The sequence below is a fragment of the Giraffa tippelskirchi genome, chromosome 7, assembly GCF_054371585.1.
Source record: "Giraffa tippelskirchi isolate mGirTip1 chromosome 7, T2T-mGirTip1v1.2.pri, whole genome shotgun sequence".
Classification (NCBI taxonomy): domain Eukaryota; kingdom Metazoa; phylum Chordata; class Mammalia; order Artiodactyla; family Giraffidae; genus Giraffa; species Giraffa tippelskirchi.
The window spans coordinates 29,315,823-29,329,934 of NC_137281.1; the positions used below are offsets into that span (position 1 = coordinate 29,315,823).

Sequence of the window (14,112 nt, forward strand, 5' to 3'; positions counted from 1 at the left end):
TCAGATAATACGTTCTGTATTATTTTTAAATTTTTATAGTTTCCATGAAGAACAAATTTACTTAAAATATTTAATAGTGGAAGTTGGAATAATATCATAATTTATTTTTATATAATTATTAACTAAAACATAGATAAACATGTATTTCTGGCTTTTTCTATCTTTTAGGGGAAAGAATATAATAGAAGAAATCTATAGTAAGTAAAATCATAATGGAATTAGCAGTTACTTGAGCAAACTTTTTCTACTGAGAAATCAGAACATGTATTTTAAGATTCTGTTTCTACTTACTTGTATCATTCTGTTGCATGGAAAAAAAAAAATGCCTGAAATACGATTGCTATGACTAAATTCTTTAAGAGACAGGGGGTGTTGCTTCCCTCATTGGAGTCAATCTAGGTAGTGAAGTGCTGACTTTAGTGGTCAGGAGGGGTCCTCAAGGTAAGGAATCTTCATTACTATCTTGAGAATTCCTTAATGTAGGGCTTTATGAATCTACAGTGAGTCTGTTGAGAATAGCTGATGGTGCATTTAGAAATGGGCATTGGAAACTACTTTTTCCTGATACCTAAAAGTCAGTCCCCCATTGCAGCAAAGGTGAAATACTGGAGATATGTGCATAGTGTGTCGCTGTCCTGGCTCCCAAATGACCTGCATCGGTTTTAATCACAGGAAGGGCCAGAATTAGTCATACTCAACTACTAAACTTCAAGAAGCTTAGAAACCTTGGGACTATTTAGTGAGCAGCAGCATAGGTCCAAGTTTCCTTACTGTATATCAGAATCCACCTCACACTACCCTCTTTATGGGCTACAACCTGAGCTTTATGAACAATGGTGTTGCTGAGGGATGAATTTTTTCTTAGTGACTGGCAATGCTGGGAGGCATGAATGAAAGTTCAGTAAAGCAGGACCACCATCTGGGCAGGGTCAGAGGTTGAGGGAAAAATAAAAATGAAGAAAAACCTATAGTCTGAAACAATTATTATTCAGGAAGATTATTTAGGACTCAGACCATTGTCTTGACTTTTTAAATCATAAGCTTATTATTTCAACTGTCAGTCCTTTTAATTACAATATTCAAATCCATAGGCTCTGTATTTATAATAAGAAATTAGGATACCAAGGTGGGGCAATCAAAGAACTAATACTTAGAGAACTCTGACAGTAAAGGGTTATTTCTGGTGAGGGTCCTGCCTCAGGAGTGGCTAGGGAAGGACGTAAGAAGGAGCTAGAAAATAGGAATGGCTATGCATTAAAGCAGAAGGGATTAGGGGTCTTAAGTAGAAGAGTTTCTGCCTTGGAATGATAAACACTGAAACTGGTTAGCAGTAGAAAGGGGTAGAGGAATATAACTTCGCAGAGAGTAGAGGTCCTGAAATTTAGAGCTGGGTGTTTCCTTACATGCCACTAGACCATCTCCTTAATTTTGTTATTGAAACATAAACACTAGAATACATTTCATAGAATGTTAGTAGGCTTTCCTGGAAAATAGTATTCAATGGATAATTAAGTTTAGGAAATGCCTCTTAAACACAATTAAGGAGATAGGTGTGACACTGGGCTTCTTTCAGTATTTAATGTGATAATGCATGCAGTTAATCTCCAAGAGAAAGGATATATTAGAGAATATTTCTTCAAGATTTGACCATGGTACATTATTTTTGTCAAAATAATCCCTGTGACAAAACAAGCGTGTGGAAATACTGAAAAAAAAAAAAAAAAAAAAAAAACAAGCAAACAATAAACAAACATAAAACAGCCAAACTGTCATTTCTTCCTGAGGATTTAAACACTAATGCTTTGGTTAGAAAGGAGAGAGGTTCCCATAGCTCACTGTGGTCATATACTGGTTAGTATTCTGCGCTGTGGCTGGAAGATGGTGAAGGACAGACAAGCGTAGTGTCCTGCAGTCCATGGGGTCGCAAAGAATCGGACGCAACTGAGTACCTGAACAACAGCAACGAAAGAAGATGCACCCATAATCTTTTCTCCTCCTGGACTTTGTCAGTGTTAGGAGTTCAAATATCAGGCCAAGAAAGAGTTTTCTTAGAGGTAATCTTACCTTTATTACATATCAGCTGTCTGTTTTCTTGGTTTGTGGGCTCACAGTAGGAATTTAAACCTCACTATAAATGAAAAGTTCAACCTAGCCTTTCAGGATTCTGTCTTGAGATCCATCTAGTCTGGGCATGTGCTTGGGAGGAGGTATGAGTGTTCTCACTTGCACCTGCATCATTCAGTTGCTGGCAGATTTCATTTATATAAGAATAGTTTGGCATTTAAGCCAAACTAAATTGAGGATAGGAATGCAAACGTGCCTCAGAAACTCCTCTGCCGTATCACTTATCCTGGAAACTTTTATTCCTTCTGGAGCCGTGGTGGAGTAGAAACTCAGAGGAAAAAAAAAAAAAAAAAAAGTGGTGTGTTCACTATGGATGGGACCTCTGGCTTTCACAGATTTATATGATGTTTGAAAACAACCATGATTACAACATGTAAATAAATAAATGAACACATGGCGTTGTATATGTAGGATGGTATCTTTCTCAGTAAAAAAAAAAAAAAAAGAAAAAAGTGCCACACTGTTTAGCATCACAATTCCTCACTGACACATGCTGATCACTCACGGCCCTGACAGAAGACACTGAATGGACAAAAGGGATTGACATTTTCAAGTTAGAATATACATACTCAGAATGAGCATCATATAGCTCCCAGATGGTGGTTTATTTTTTTTGATTGCTTTGAAAAGCAGAAAACTGCAATAAAAACTGCTGCTCTGACTTGCTCACTTATTGAATTCTTTTTTTTTTTTTTTTTTGAGACATGGAAATCATTAAAAGTTGTAGCTAAAATTAAGATTCAACAAAGGTCAGTTCACTAGGCTATGAAAGAGAAATCAGAGCATAAGAATAGCTGAGTGGATCCCACCAAGTTGACCTATAGGAGTTAGTAATGATTTGCAAGGCAGAGTGAGAGGAAACAAATGACTTTCATGAACAAAATGGTGATGCCATTATAAGAAAGAGGAACAAGGGAAAATGAATATACTCTGTTAACATAATTAAATATCTTTCTTGCTGGGATCATTGCTAGAGTAATTGTCCACAGTACTTGCATTTTTATTAAAGGAGCCTAGCTTTTATTCGTGGTAAGTTAGATTACATTAATGATATAAGGGACTTTCAAATATACTTCAGTAACACTATTTACAGGAATGATTTTTTAATCCATTTGGAGAGTTGAAATTGACCATATAAATTTTTGTATTTATTGAAAAGTTGAAAATCTGGCTGGAATGTGAATGATAATATATCTTACTAGAACCTGGTTGGCTCTGTTAACAAAAATCACTACATCACTTTACATATCATTGAAGTAATGGGCTGAAGAAGGTAGATTTGTATTCGTTGCCTTGGTTTTGAATGCAAGGATGTGCCACAGATGATTTGTAATATAAGTACACAAGAGACACATTTGTTGTATGATACAAATTGAGTTTAAGACTTCTGGATATTTCCTTGTGAAAGTCATTTTGACAAATTATATACAGTATATTGTGATATAGTGAAGAGTTAACATACTAGTTGTATTTTAATGACATACATATTTTTAACAAATTAGAATACCCTTAGGAATATTGAAAATTATGATAATATTACTAAACCTACATTTTCTCATTCCAATACTTATCATGTTTCTATGAAGGGAACATGATTATATCCTTTTGTAAATTTTAAAAATGAAGCATTATTTTAACTTTCTTTGCAGATTCATAAGAATCTACTAAGCGTTTAAATCTTCGTAATGGATGTGATTTTTCACTGCATAGGTGAGTAAAGAAAAAAACACTACATATAACAAAGCTTCCTGTTTAGATGAAAATGGATACTCTAATATATGTGGCATTTTGTGATGATATGGGTTAGTTCCTGCACCCAGCAGTGTAGTACCTGTTTAATGTTTTCTTGTAATGTTCACATATTCACTTTTGTTGTTCAGTCACTCAGTTGTGAATGGCTCTTTGTGATCCCATGGACTGCAGCACACCAAGCTTCCCTGTCCTTTACCATCTCTGGGAGCTTGTTCCAAGTCATGTCCATTGAGCCAGTGATGCCATCCAACAATTTCATCCTCTGTTGTCGCTTCACCTCCTGCCTTCAATCTTTCTCAGCATCAGGGTCTTTTCCAATGAGTTGGTTCTTTGCATCAGGTGGCCAAAGTATTGGAGCTTCAGCATCAGTCCTTCTAATGAACATTCAAGGGTGATTTCCTTTAGGACTGACTGGCTTGTTCTCCTTGCAGACCAAGGGACTCTCAAGAGTCTTCTCCAGACCACAGTTCAAAAGCATCAATTCTTTGGCGCTCAGCCTTCTTTGTGGTCCAACTCTCACATCCATATTTGACTACTGGAAAAAACCATAGCTTTAACTATACAAACCTTTGTTTGCAATATTGACTTTAGTATTGGGCTAAATTTCAGTTTATTTTGCCACGTGCGGCAGAAGCCCACACTGCAGAGCTAGGTGTGTCTTTCCCTGGTCAACAGAGGACCTAGTGCCATCATTCAGCTGCTGAGAATTCTATCTGTGGCGGGTCATAAGGAATCAGAGAAAGGCAAATTATTGCTGCACCAGAGCCTTTTACACTTTAGTTTTACTCAGTATTCCTAGTATTTATGAGGAGCTAGACCCTTCTGCATTCCAGAGCCAAATTTAGGGACAGCTTCACCAGAAAGGTACATGTCCTAGAGCGTCATCTACCTCTTGCTTTGAAGCACCCCAGGATCCCATCATCCTATAAGTGGAGCCCCCTCTCCACTTGCTTCCATGGACGTTCCCCTAATCCCAGTGGAAGATAAATTCCATGACTCAGGGGTTCCTTTGCCTGCTTGTTAGTTTTTCACACCTAAACCCATAATACTTAGAAGGTTGCTTGACACAGAATGGGGATTCAATGAATTCAACCAAATAAAGAAATAATTTCCTCAGTAGATACAGCTCTAGCCATACTCAAAGTCCCTCCATGTGGAACACCTCAGAATGTGCTGGGGCCTTCTGACCTGTTTCATCATCCCTCTTACCTGGATTTTAACTGCTTCCTATGCAACAGACAGACGTAGAGTGGTTTTATCTTTCCCACATCTAATTTGTAAAATTATAGTACTCCCACCAAGGTATAGAGTTAAATGTTTTCTTAATTCTCACACTATAATCCTCTGCTTTCTAATCTGTACCAATAAGAAAAACCTGAACAAATTAAATTTCTTCTTTTAAAAGCACTGTTGCAATTTTAACTTGAAATACAAAAACAAAAGACAAATACATTCCTGTATCTTTCATGTTTATGTTTTCTCCTCATAAAAAGTGTATGTGTATATATATATCTCATAGATATTATAGACAGTAGAAGGATGCATGCCACATAATTATATCTTCCAGGAATTTTTGTATGACTGTGTTTATATCTGCTCCTGCCTTGACAAAAGACATACACAGACACACACTGCCCCCACAAACACACACATAGGCTGTATATGTCTTTTTGTAAATTGCTTTTCTTAACCCCTCAAAATATTTTATTGTACACATTTTCTTCTGGGAGTTCCACATCATGTTATAATAAGAGGATGTGATGTGAACTTGCCTATTCCAAACACAGCAAAACTAGATCAATGCCAACCAGTGTGATAAATCTACAAGCAGACAGGTAGAGGAGGGAACAATGAGGTTGAGAGAGAAGAAAGGTACAGATTAAAGCAATGGAAACTAGAGTCTGGAAATTCAGCGTTGGCTGCAGGCACAGGAGAATACATCTGGGCACTCAGGAGTTAGAACCACGGAGGGAAGACCCCTACAGAAGACCCTTGTGAAAAGGGGCAACCTCTATGAACAGAGGACTATAAAATGTCACACATTGGTCCAGATAAGCAATAAGAAAACCATTTTTACCCACGTCTCTTTGACAATAAATGTTAGAAAAAAATTTCCCCGTGAGGATTTGAAAGTCCTATGCTTGTACCATATATTGGTATGAGGCCTAAGTTTTCCAAACTCATGAGGCATTGATACTCCTTGAGAACATATTTATGAATGGAACAATGCCAGAGCTAACCAAACACAAATGTGACTTGTATTCTTAGGAGACTCATCTCTAACACAGGGCATCACCGGCTTCTGCAGAAAACACCACACTATCTTTAAGGAAACTTAGAGTCCCTAATTACAGACCCAAAGAAGAAACAATATTTCTTGAAAGAGAGCCAGCATACACAACCAACATGAATGTCAGCGTAAGGGTTGTATCTGGCACATTTGACACAGTGAATCCATTTTTTTTTCTTTCTTTCAACAGACCTGTCTTCTATACTGTAAATATTCTCAATGATAGTCATGAAATGTCATGATACTGGCTAAGAAAGAAATGCAGACAATGAAAATGTCTTTTACTGAACTTTCTATGTGAAATCAGTCCCATAAATATAAAGTAAATTTAATAATGCATAAATTTAAAAGTAATGGATGTATAATATTTAAAAGTCTGTTAATGCCTTTTGTGAATAAGAGGGGAAAAGCACTCAAAGAAGTACTTCCCAGAGAAAGCTCTACAAGTTTCCGAGAGAGAGCTCTGCATAGAAAGTAGAACTGAATTAACTCAAGTTCTATTTCTGAATCTGTATAATAACTATGTTATTATCATTTAATTTTGAACATAGTTTACACTCAGGCATATAAAGTACCAAAATTCTAGAGAACCATTTATACTGAAAGAGACAAAAAAGTTATTCTAAACCTATGAACTCACTTTCTAAACAAATGAATACAACCGAGGTCATGTGCATGGAGGTCCATCATATAAATTAGAGTTCTCCAAATTAACTTCCATGTGGAATATAATGTTCATTAATTGAACAGTAATAAAAAAAGAAGACTAAAAATTAATCTGCACACAAGCATAGATATGAGTGTGCATAAAATTAAAACCCAAATTTAACTGTAACAGTTATTTAGATCTTATACCACCATGCAATATTTTTCATGGAAGAATATTAATAGAACAAACTGAAAGAGAAAATGGTAATTACAGTAATAAAAATAATAATATTCAGTTATTATTACTATAGTTCTTAATTGTAGTTAATATATTGTTATTTCTTAATCTTTTTAAACAAGAAGTACCTAAAATATTGCAACAATTAATTAGAAATCATAAGGAGATATTAGGGGTTAAAATGTTTAAAGGATCTTGAGTTTTTGAAAGGACAGTTGAGTTATTGACTAATAACATGCTTTATGTCAAGCAGAGATCAAATTGCCAATATCCGCTGGATCATCGAAAAAGCAAGAGAGTTCCAGAAAAACATCTACTTCTGCTTTACTGACTATGCCAAAGCCTTTGACTGTGTGGATCACAATAAACTGTGGAAAATTCTGAAAGAGATGGGAATACCAGACCATCTGACCTGTCTCTTGAGAAACCTGTATGCAGGTCAGGAAGCAACAGTTAGAACTGGACATGGAACAACAGACTGGTTCCAAATAGGAAAAGGAGTATGTCAAGGCTGTATATTGTCACCCTGCTTATTTAACTTATATGCAGAGTACATCATGAGAAATGCTGGGCTGGAAGAAACACAAGCTGGAATCAAGATTGCCGGGAGAAATATCAATAACCTCAGGTATGCGGATGACACCACCCTTATGACAGAAAGTGAAGAAGAAGTAAAGAGCTTCTTGATGAAGGTGAAAGAGGAGAGTGAAAAAGTTGGCTTAAAGCTCAACGTTCAGAAAACTAAGATCATGGCATCTGGTCCCATCACTTCATGGGAAATAGATGGGGAAACAGTGGAAACAGTGTCGGAATTTATTTTTTGGGGCTCCAAAATCACTGCTGATGGTGACTGCAGCCATGAAATTAAAAGATGCTTACTCCTTGGAAGGAAGGTTATGGCCAACCTAGATAGCATATTTAAAAGCAGAGACATTACTTTGCCAACAAAAGTCCATCTAGTCAAGGCTATGGTTTTTCCAGTGGTCATGTATGGATGTGAGACTTGGACGGTGAAGAAAGCTGAGCACCGAAGAATTGATGCTTTTGAACTATGGTGTTGGAGAAGACTCTTGAGAGTCCCTTGGACTGCAAGGAGATCCAATCTATCCATCCTAAAAGAGATCAATCCTGGGTGTTCATTGGAAGGTCTGATGTTGAAGCTGAAACTCCAATACTTTGGCCACCTCATGCGAAGAGGTGACTCATTGGAAAAGACCCTAATGCTGGGTAGGATTGGGGGCGGGAGGAGAAGGGGACGACAGAGGATGAGATGGTTGGATGGCATCACCAACTCGATGGACATGGATTTGGGTGGACTCTGGGAGTTGGTGATGGACAGAGAGGCCTGGCGTGCTGCAGTTCATGGGGTCGCAAAAAGTCGGACACGACTAAGCGACTGAACTGAACTGAACTGATGTCAAGCATACAGGTTGATATCAAGAATATCTATAAATACATGAAAAAGCAATAAATGAAGTGATGAGAATTAAAGATCATTGAAATAATCTAAAGAATTGTAGTAAAGAGAACAAAATAGTAAAATAAAGGTTTTAATAGAAAAGACAAGAGAATGGCAGAATTAAGTTCAAATAAATCAGTGATTTATCAAAAGAAAACTTGGACATTATACAGAGTGAAGTAAGCCAGAAAGAAAAACAACAATACAGTATACTAATGCATATATATGGAATCTGAAAGATGGTAACGATAACCCTATATGCGGGACAGAATGAGAGACACAGATGCATGGAACAATTTTATGGACTCTGAGGGAGAAGGTGAGGGTGGGACGTTCTGGGAGAATGGCATTGAGACATGTGTATTGTCATATGTGAAACAGAGCACCATTCCATGTTCGATGCATGTGACAAGGGCTCGGGGCCGGGGCAGTGGGATGATCCAGAGGGATGGGAGGGGGAGGGAGGTGGGTGGGGGGTTCGGGAAGGGGAACACATGTAAACCCATGGCTGATTCTTGTCAATGTATGGCAAAAACTATTACAATATTGTAAAGTAATTAGCCCCCAAGTAAAATAAATAAATTTATAAAAAAAAAATAAAATAAAATAAAACGCAAAAAAAAAAAAAAAAAAAAAAAAAAAAAAGAAAACTTGGTAAAACAAATACCAAATATTTATGGCTATTTTAATTTTAGGATTTTCTATTTATAGAGTATTGACAGCAATAAAGATACAATTTGTCATAAAGGTAACAATTTGCAAAAAAATATCACTTACATTCAACTTATACATACTTATATCATTGGATCAAAATAAAGAAGAAAAGTCTAGAATTACAAAGATAAATTGACATATCAATTTCATTGCAGACAAATTCATTATTAAATAGTCATGCACTGAAATGACCAAAAAAGAATCTCAATATAATAGAATGCTGAAACAAATAAAGTATGAATATATTTCTTTTATTCATATACAAAATATTTTCAATGGACTGCGTACTAAGAAGCAGAAATCATCTTAGTGAGCAGTGAATTAAAAATTAATATGAACATTTCTTTTAAGAAGTGTATTTTGAGAAATATAAAAAAATACAGAAGTGCAGATTAAGACTTTTTTTGAATCACAATAAAATACTGCATATTAAAGTTGTATAGTACAGCTACTGTTGTATTTAGAGGCTAATATATAACCTTCAATGTGAACCAGGAAAGAAAATAAGACCAAAAATTAATGTAAGCATTGAATTCATTGTTAGTAATTATAGGACACTAGACTAAATTTCCCAGCTTGCTCAGTGGTAAAGAATCTGCCTGCCAATGCAGGAGACACAGGAGACTCTAGTTCAGTCCCTGGGTAGGGAAGATCCCCTGGAGAAGGGAATGGCAACCCACTCCAGTATTCTTGCCTGGAAAATCTCATGGACAGAGGAGTCTGATGGGCTATAGTCCATGGGTTCTAAAAAGACGCAGACACAACTGAGCATGCACACATACTACATTTCAAATAGGAAAACAAGGTATCAGTCAGTTCAGTTCAGTCGCTCAGTCGTGTCCGACTCTTTGCGACCCCATGAATTGCAGCACGCCAGGCCTCTCTGTCCATAAGGTATAGTAAATACAAAAGAAGAATACAAATACAATTTTAAAAGAAAAAATAAGGAATATTGTAAAGATAGGAATCAGTTTCATGAACTTTAAAACGAGAAAAAACAAAAACAAAACAAAACAAAAACTGGGGAAGGACCATGAATGTAGGCATAACATTTCCATAAATAATCGACATTAAGAATTTAAAAAAGGACACTATTGAGGCTTTAAAGTTTATTTTTTAGGTATAAGAAAACTTTTTCATTTCATTGCATATTATTAACAAACAAACTTTATTAATTGCATTATATTTACTTGCAGACTACTTGCAGAGTTTTCTTGCAAAATTTTAAGGACCGGAGTATTGGAAATCATTCGACTCCCATGCCCATGGTTCAAACTAAAAGAGCATTTTCTCTCTAGACTCAGAAAGGGGAGAAACGGAAGCAGTCCTCTTTTATCCCATTCAATCAACTCCACCCCCAGTACAGGTAACTCTCACAACTGAGCATTTTTCATCCGAGAGGTAACACATAGGAAAATAATAATGCATTTATGATATAATTTAACTTCCTGTGTTCACTTTTCTTCAAATCCCCCCCCACCCCCACCCACACACACTCCATATACTCTATTCTCTCTGTCACGCTCTCTTTATTCTAGCTGTGCTAAGTCACTTCAGTCATGTCTGACTCTTTGTGACCCCATGGACTGTAGCCCGCCAGGCTCCTCTGTCCATGGGATTCTGGAGTACTGCAGAATTGCCATGCCCTCCCCCAGGGGTTGCCATGCCCTCCCCCAGGGGATCTTTCTGAGCCAAGGATTGAACTCTAATGTCTCTTGTACTGGCTGGCAGGTTCTTTACCACTAGCACCACCTGGGAAGCCCTTATTTTAGTCACTTGGTTTGCTTTTCCAGCAATAATACTTTGAGCTGAGTTACATCTCAACACATTACTTGTATAAGACCAATCTACTTGATAAAAACCTCACTTTAACTGGAACCTCATTCTCTGATCCCTTTGAAGAAAACTTTCTCTGAAGTGGTGCCACTGCTTTAGGTATGTTTGTTACATCAGAATTGGAGGCTTATTTCACAAATAATTTGTTTATTAATATCTTGTGGAAAGTTCCCCCTAAATAGGTGGGCACCTGTTTTCACTGTTCTTTCCCCAATCCTACTTCAGGCCAAGCTTAGATAATCAAGAATAGACCATTAAAGAGGGTCATGTTATAAATACTTACTTTTGTAAATATTCTTGCAATATTGGATTTTTATCGGGTTCTAGTTTCTTGCTAATACAAAAAAATTATAATGGACATTCATGTATATTTATTCAGCACTGCTAATATCCTCCCTAGAACAAATTTAAAGTAGAACAATTAAGTCAAAGTGTGTGATGATTTTTAGGGATTCTGATTCATATTGTTTTATTAATATTCATTAAAACCTCCTAATTTGTGCTGTCAGCAATGTATGACTTATCTATCTCATTGCAGTCGCATGAGCTTGAGAACTCAAATATTCTTTTTCTTATCTAATTTGATAAGTAAATATGGTATCTATTGCTTTTAATTTAATTTATTTGACTACTAATATGATTTTGCTTTTTTAATGACATGCATTGTCATCTTTTATACTTCACTGGATATTTATTTTCAACATCTCACAAGCCTACTTACTTATGAAGGTATTAACATTTTATCCCACTTTAAAGCAATTATTTATATATTGAAGTTTTTAATCTGTTGTCTTATTTTCTATTATTACTACAAGTCAGTGCTTTGCAGTTTTTTATATTTTATTGTTTATACTTATTCATTTTTTGATTATTTCATTATTTTCACACTTTAATGAAACTTTACTCTCTTGAGATCAGTTAAGTATTGACCTTTTGATTCTACCCATTTTGCATTACTTGGTGGCATCTTAGAACTGTATGCACTATAGAAGTATATTATAAATTTAAAATATGTTTTACTGTATGGAAAGGTAAACTCACAGCTATTATGAATTTGTGGGTGCAGATGGCATGTTCTTGATTACTCTAAATATCTTTCAGGGTCATTCTACATAATTTCATCCTAAATAACATCCACTTTCAGTCCATTTTACATTGGTAAAGCTTTCATGTTAAACAGACATTTTCCACTTCAATTTACCTAAGAACAACTTATAATCTGAGGGCTTTGATTTGTTTAGGTAAGCTCATATGTGCATGACCATAATGGATGATAATGAGTATGATAATGTATATGGAATTAAGGAAAAGCTTTACTGGTGGAAGATTGACTGGAAAATAAAAGTTACTAGAAGTTTAAGCCTTTAGTTAACACATGAAGACAGCATTCAGGTGCTACCATTGGAGACAACTTGAGAATGTGGGGATCAGGCTTTCTTTAAGAATTTGTTTATTTCAGGGAATCAGAGGCTATATAGAAGGTCATAATTAGCAAAAGCACCAGGGCCCTCAAAACTGTTTAGAACCTGCTTTTGTTACCTAAGAGCTATATAAGTGCTTAGAACAGAGAATGTACATATCAAGGGCACAGGCATTAGGACATAATCATAAGAATCTGTATCTGTCAGTATTTCCCCATCTCATAGTATTTTCTGTGGTCATGACTTTCAACTGATTGGAAAACCTACATTAGGGAGGGTAATATGCATTGTCGTTGTCAAGTCACCAAGTTGTGTGTGACTCTTTGTGACCCCATGAACTGCAACACACCACGATTCCCTGTCCTTCACCATCTCCTGGAGTTTGCTCAAACTCCTGTCCATTGAGTCGGTGATGCTATCTAACCATCTCATCTTCTGCTGTCCACTTCTCTTTTAATAAATAAGATCAACTGATTGTAAATATTAAGGCATTCAAAAAATAATTTCACTGCAACATCTAGACTACTATTAGAAAAAAACAGCTTGGTGCTGTAATCTAGCCAAGAGGATACATAAAATTAACTATCACAGACATCAAAAGAGCATCACAGTCTGTGGTCCTGAAAAAGGTCCAGGGTCACTGGAGGAGAGTTAATCCAGCTATGTCTACAGAGAGACTCAGAATGCAGAAAGTCTCCTAAGACAGGCCTATACTCTCAATATTAGCTATTTGAACTTTAATATTCACTCTACACAAGGGAAAGTGTCTGACAGTTTCAAGGAGGAGAGTTATATTTTAAAGTGTACAGCAAAGGCTCTCTGGCTCCATTTTATTCCTTGCATCAGCCATATCCTCTGTATTTTCTCCCTTAAAGGGCAAAATCTGAGTATCCTCATATATGATGACACTGCACTTAAATACAGCTAGATTTCAGTGGTACTAACATAAATAAATTCAATATTTTTCACATCTGTATTTCCAGAAGTGTAAGATTCCTTTTAACTCTGAATGGATCCCTGACCCCCCTCCCAACCCCTGCCTCTGGCCTCTACTCCACTTAGCTAGGTTAGTTGCCAGACTGCGTTGATTTTTCCTTCTGTCACATTACCAAATTTCTAATTGATATTAGCTCTCTGGAACCAACATGATTCTGACCACCTGATACTTTACTTGTGAATTATTTAAGCTCATCTGCTTCATTGGCTATTTCATGTCCATTTGCTAAATGATCATTCCACAGAATAATAGTAGAGAATCTAAATTTTTTCTGTAAAGGCCAAGATCCAACATCTTGATATTCTGTAAAATCCCCCCTTCATTCTAACATGCTTTTGCTACACTTTTTTTTTGTCAATACTCTTTGGTGTAAGAACTTGTTCTATACTGATAGTCTGTGGATATCAGATTCAAATGTATTTGAGACAAAATATTTCAGTTGCATCTCTGTCCAAATTGCTGGAGATTTGCCCGTTTTAGTACTGTCCAATAGAACTTTCTGCAATATGGTAGCCATTGGCCGTTTGTAGCTACTGAGCACTTCAAATACAGCTAGTGCCTCTGAAGATCTGAATTTTTAATTTGATTTAGTTTTAATCAATTTAAATTTAAATAGCCAAATGTTGCTGGTGG

General features: G+C 36.2%; 1 long non-coding RNA gene across 1 annotated transcript in view; it reads left to right on the forward strand.

Moving 5' to 3' along the window:
• LOC145515056 (uncharacterized) overlaps window positions 1–14,112 on the forward strand; it is a 121,568-nt gene that overhangs the window by 11,089 nt on the left and 96,367 nt on the right. Inside the window, exons 5-6 of the long non-coding RNA XR_014060653.1 lie at window positions 169–197; window positions 3,774–3,834. This is a non-coding gene — a long non-coding RNA (uncharacterized LOC145515056). The remainder of the gene's footprint in view (window positions 1–168; window positions 198–3,773; window positions 3,835–14,112) is intronic.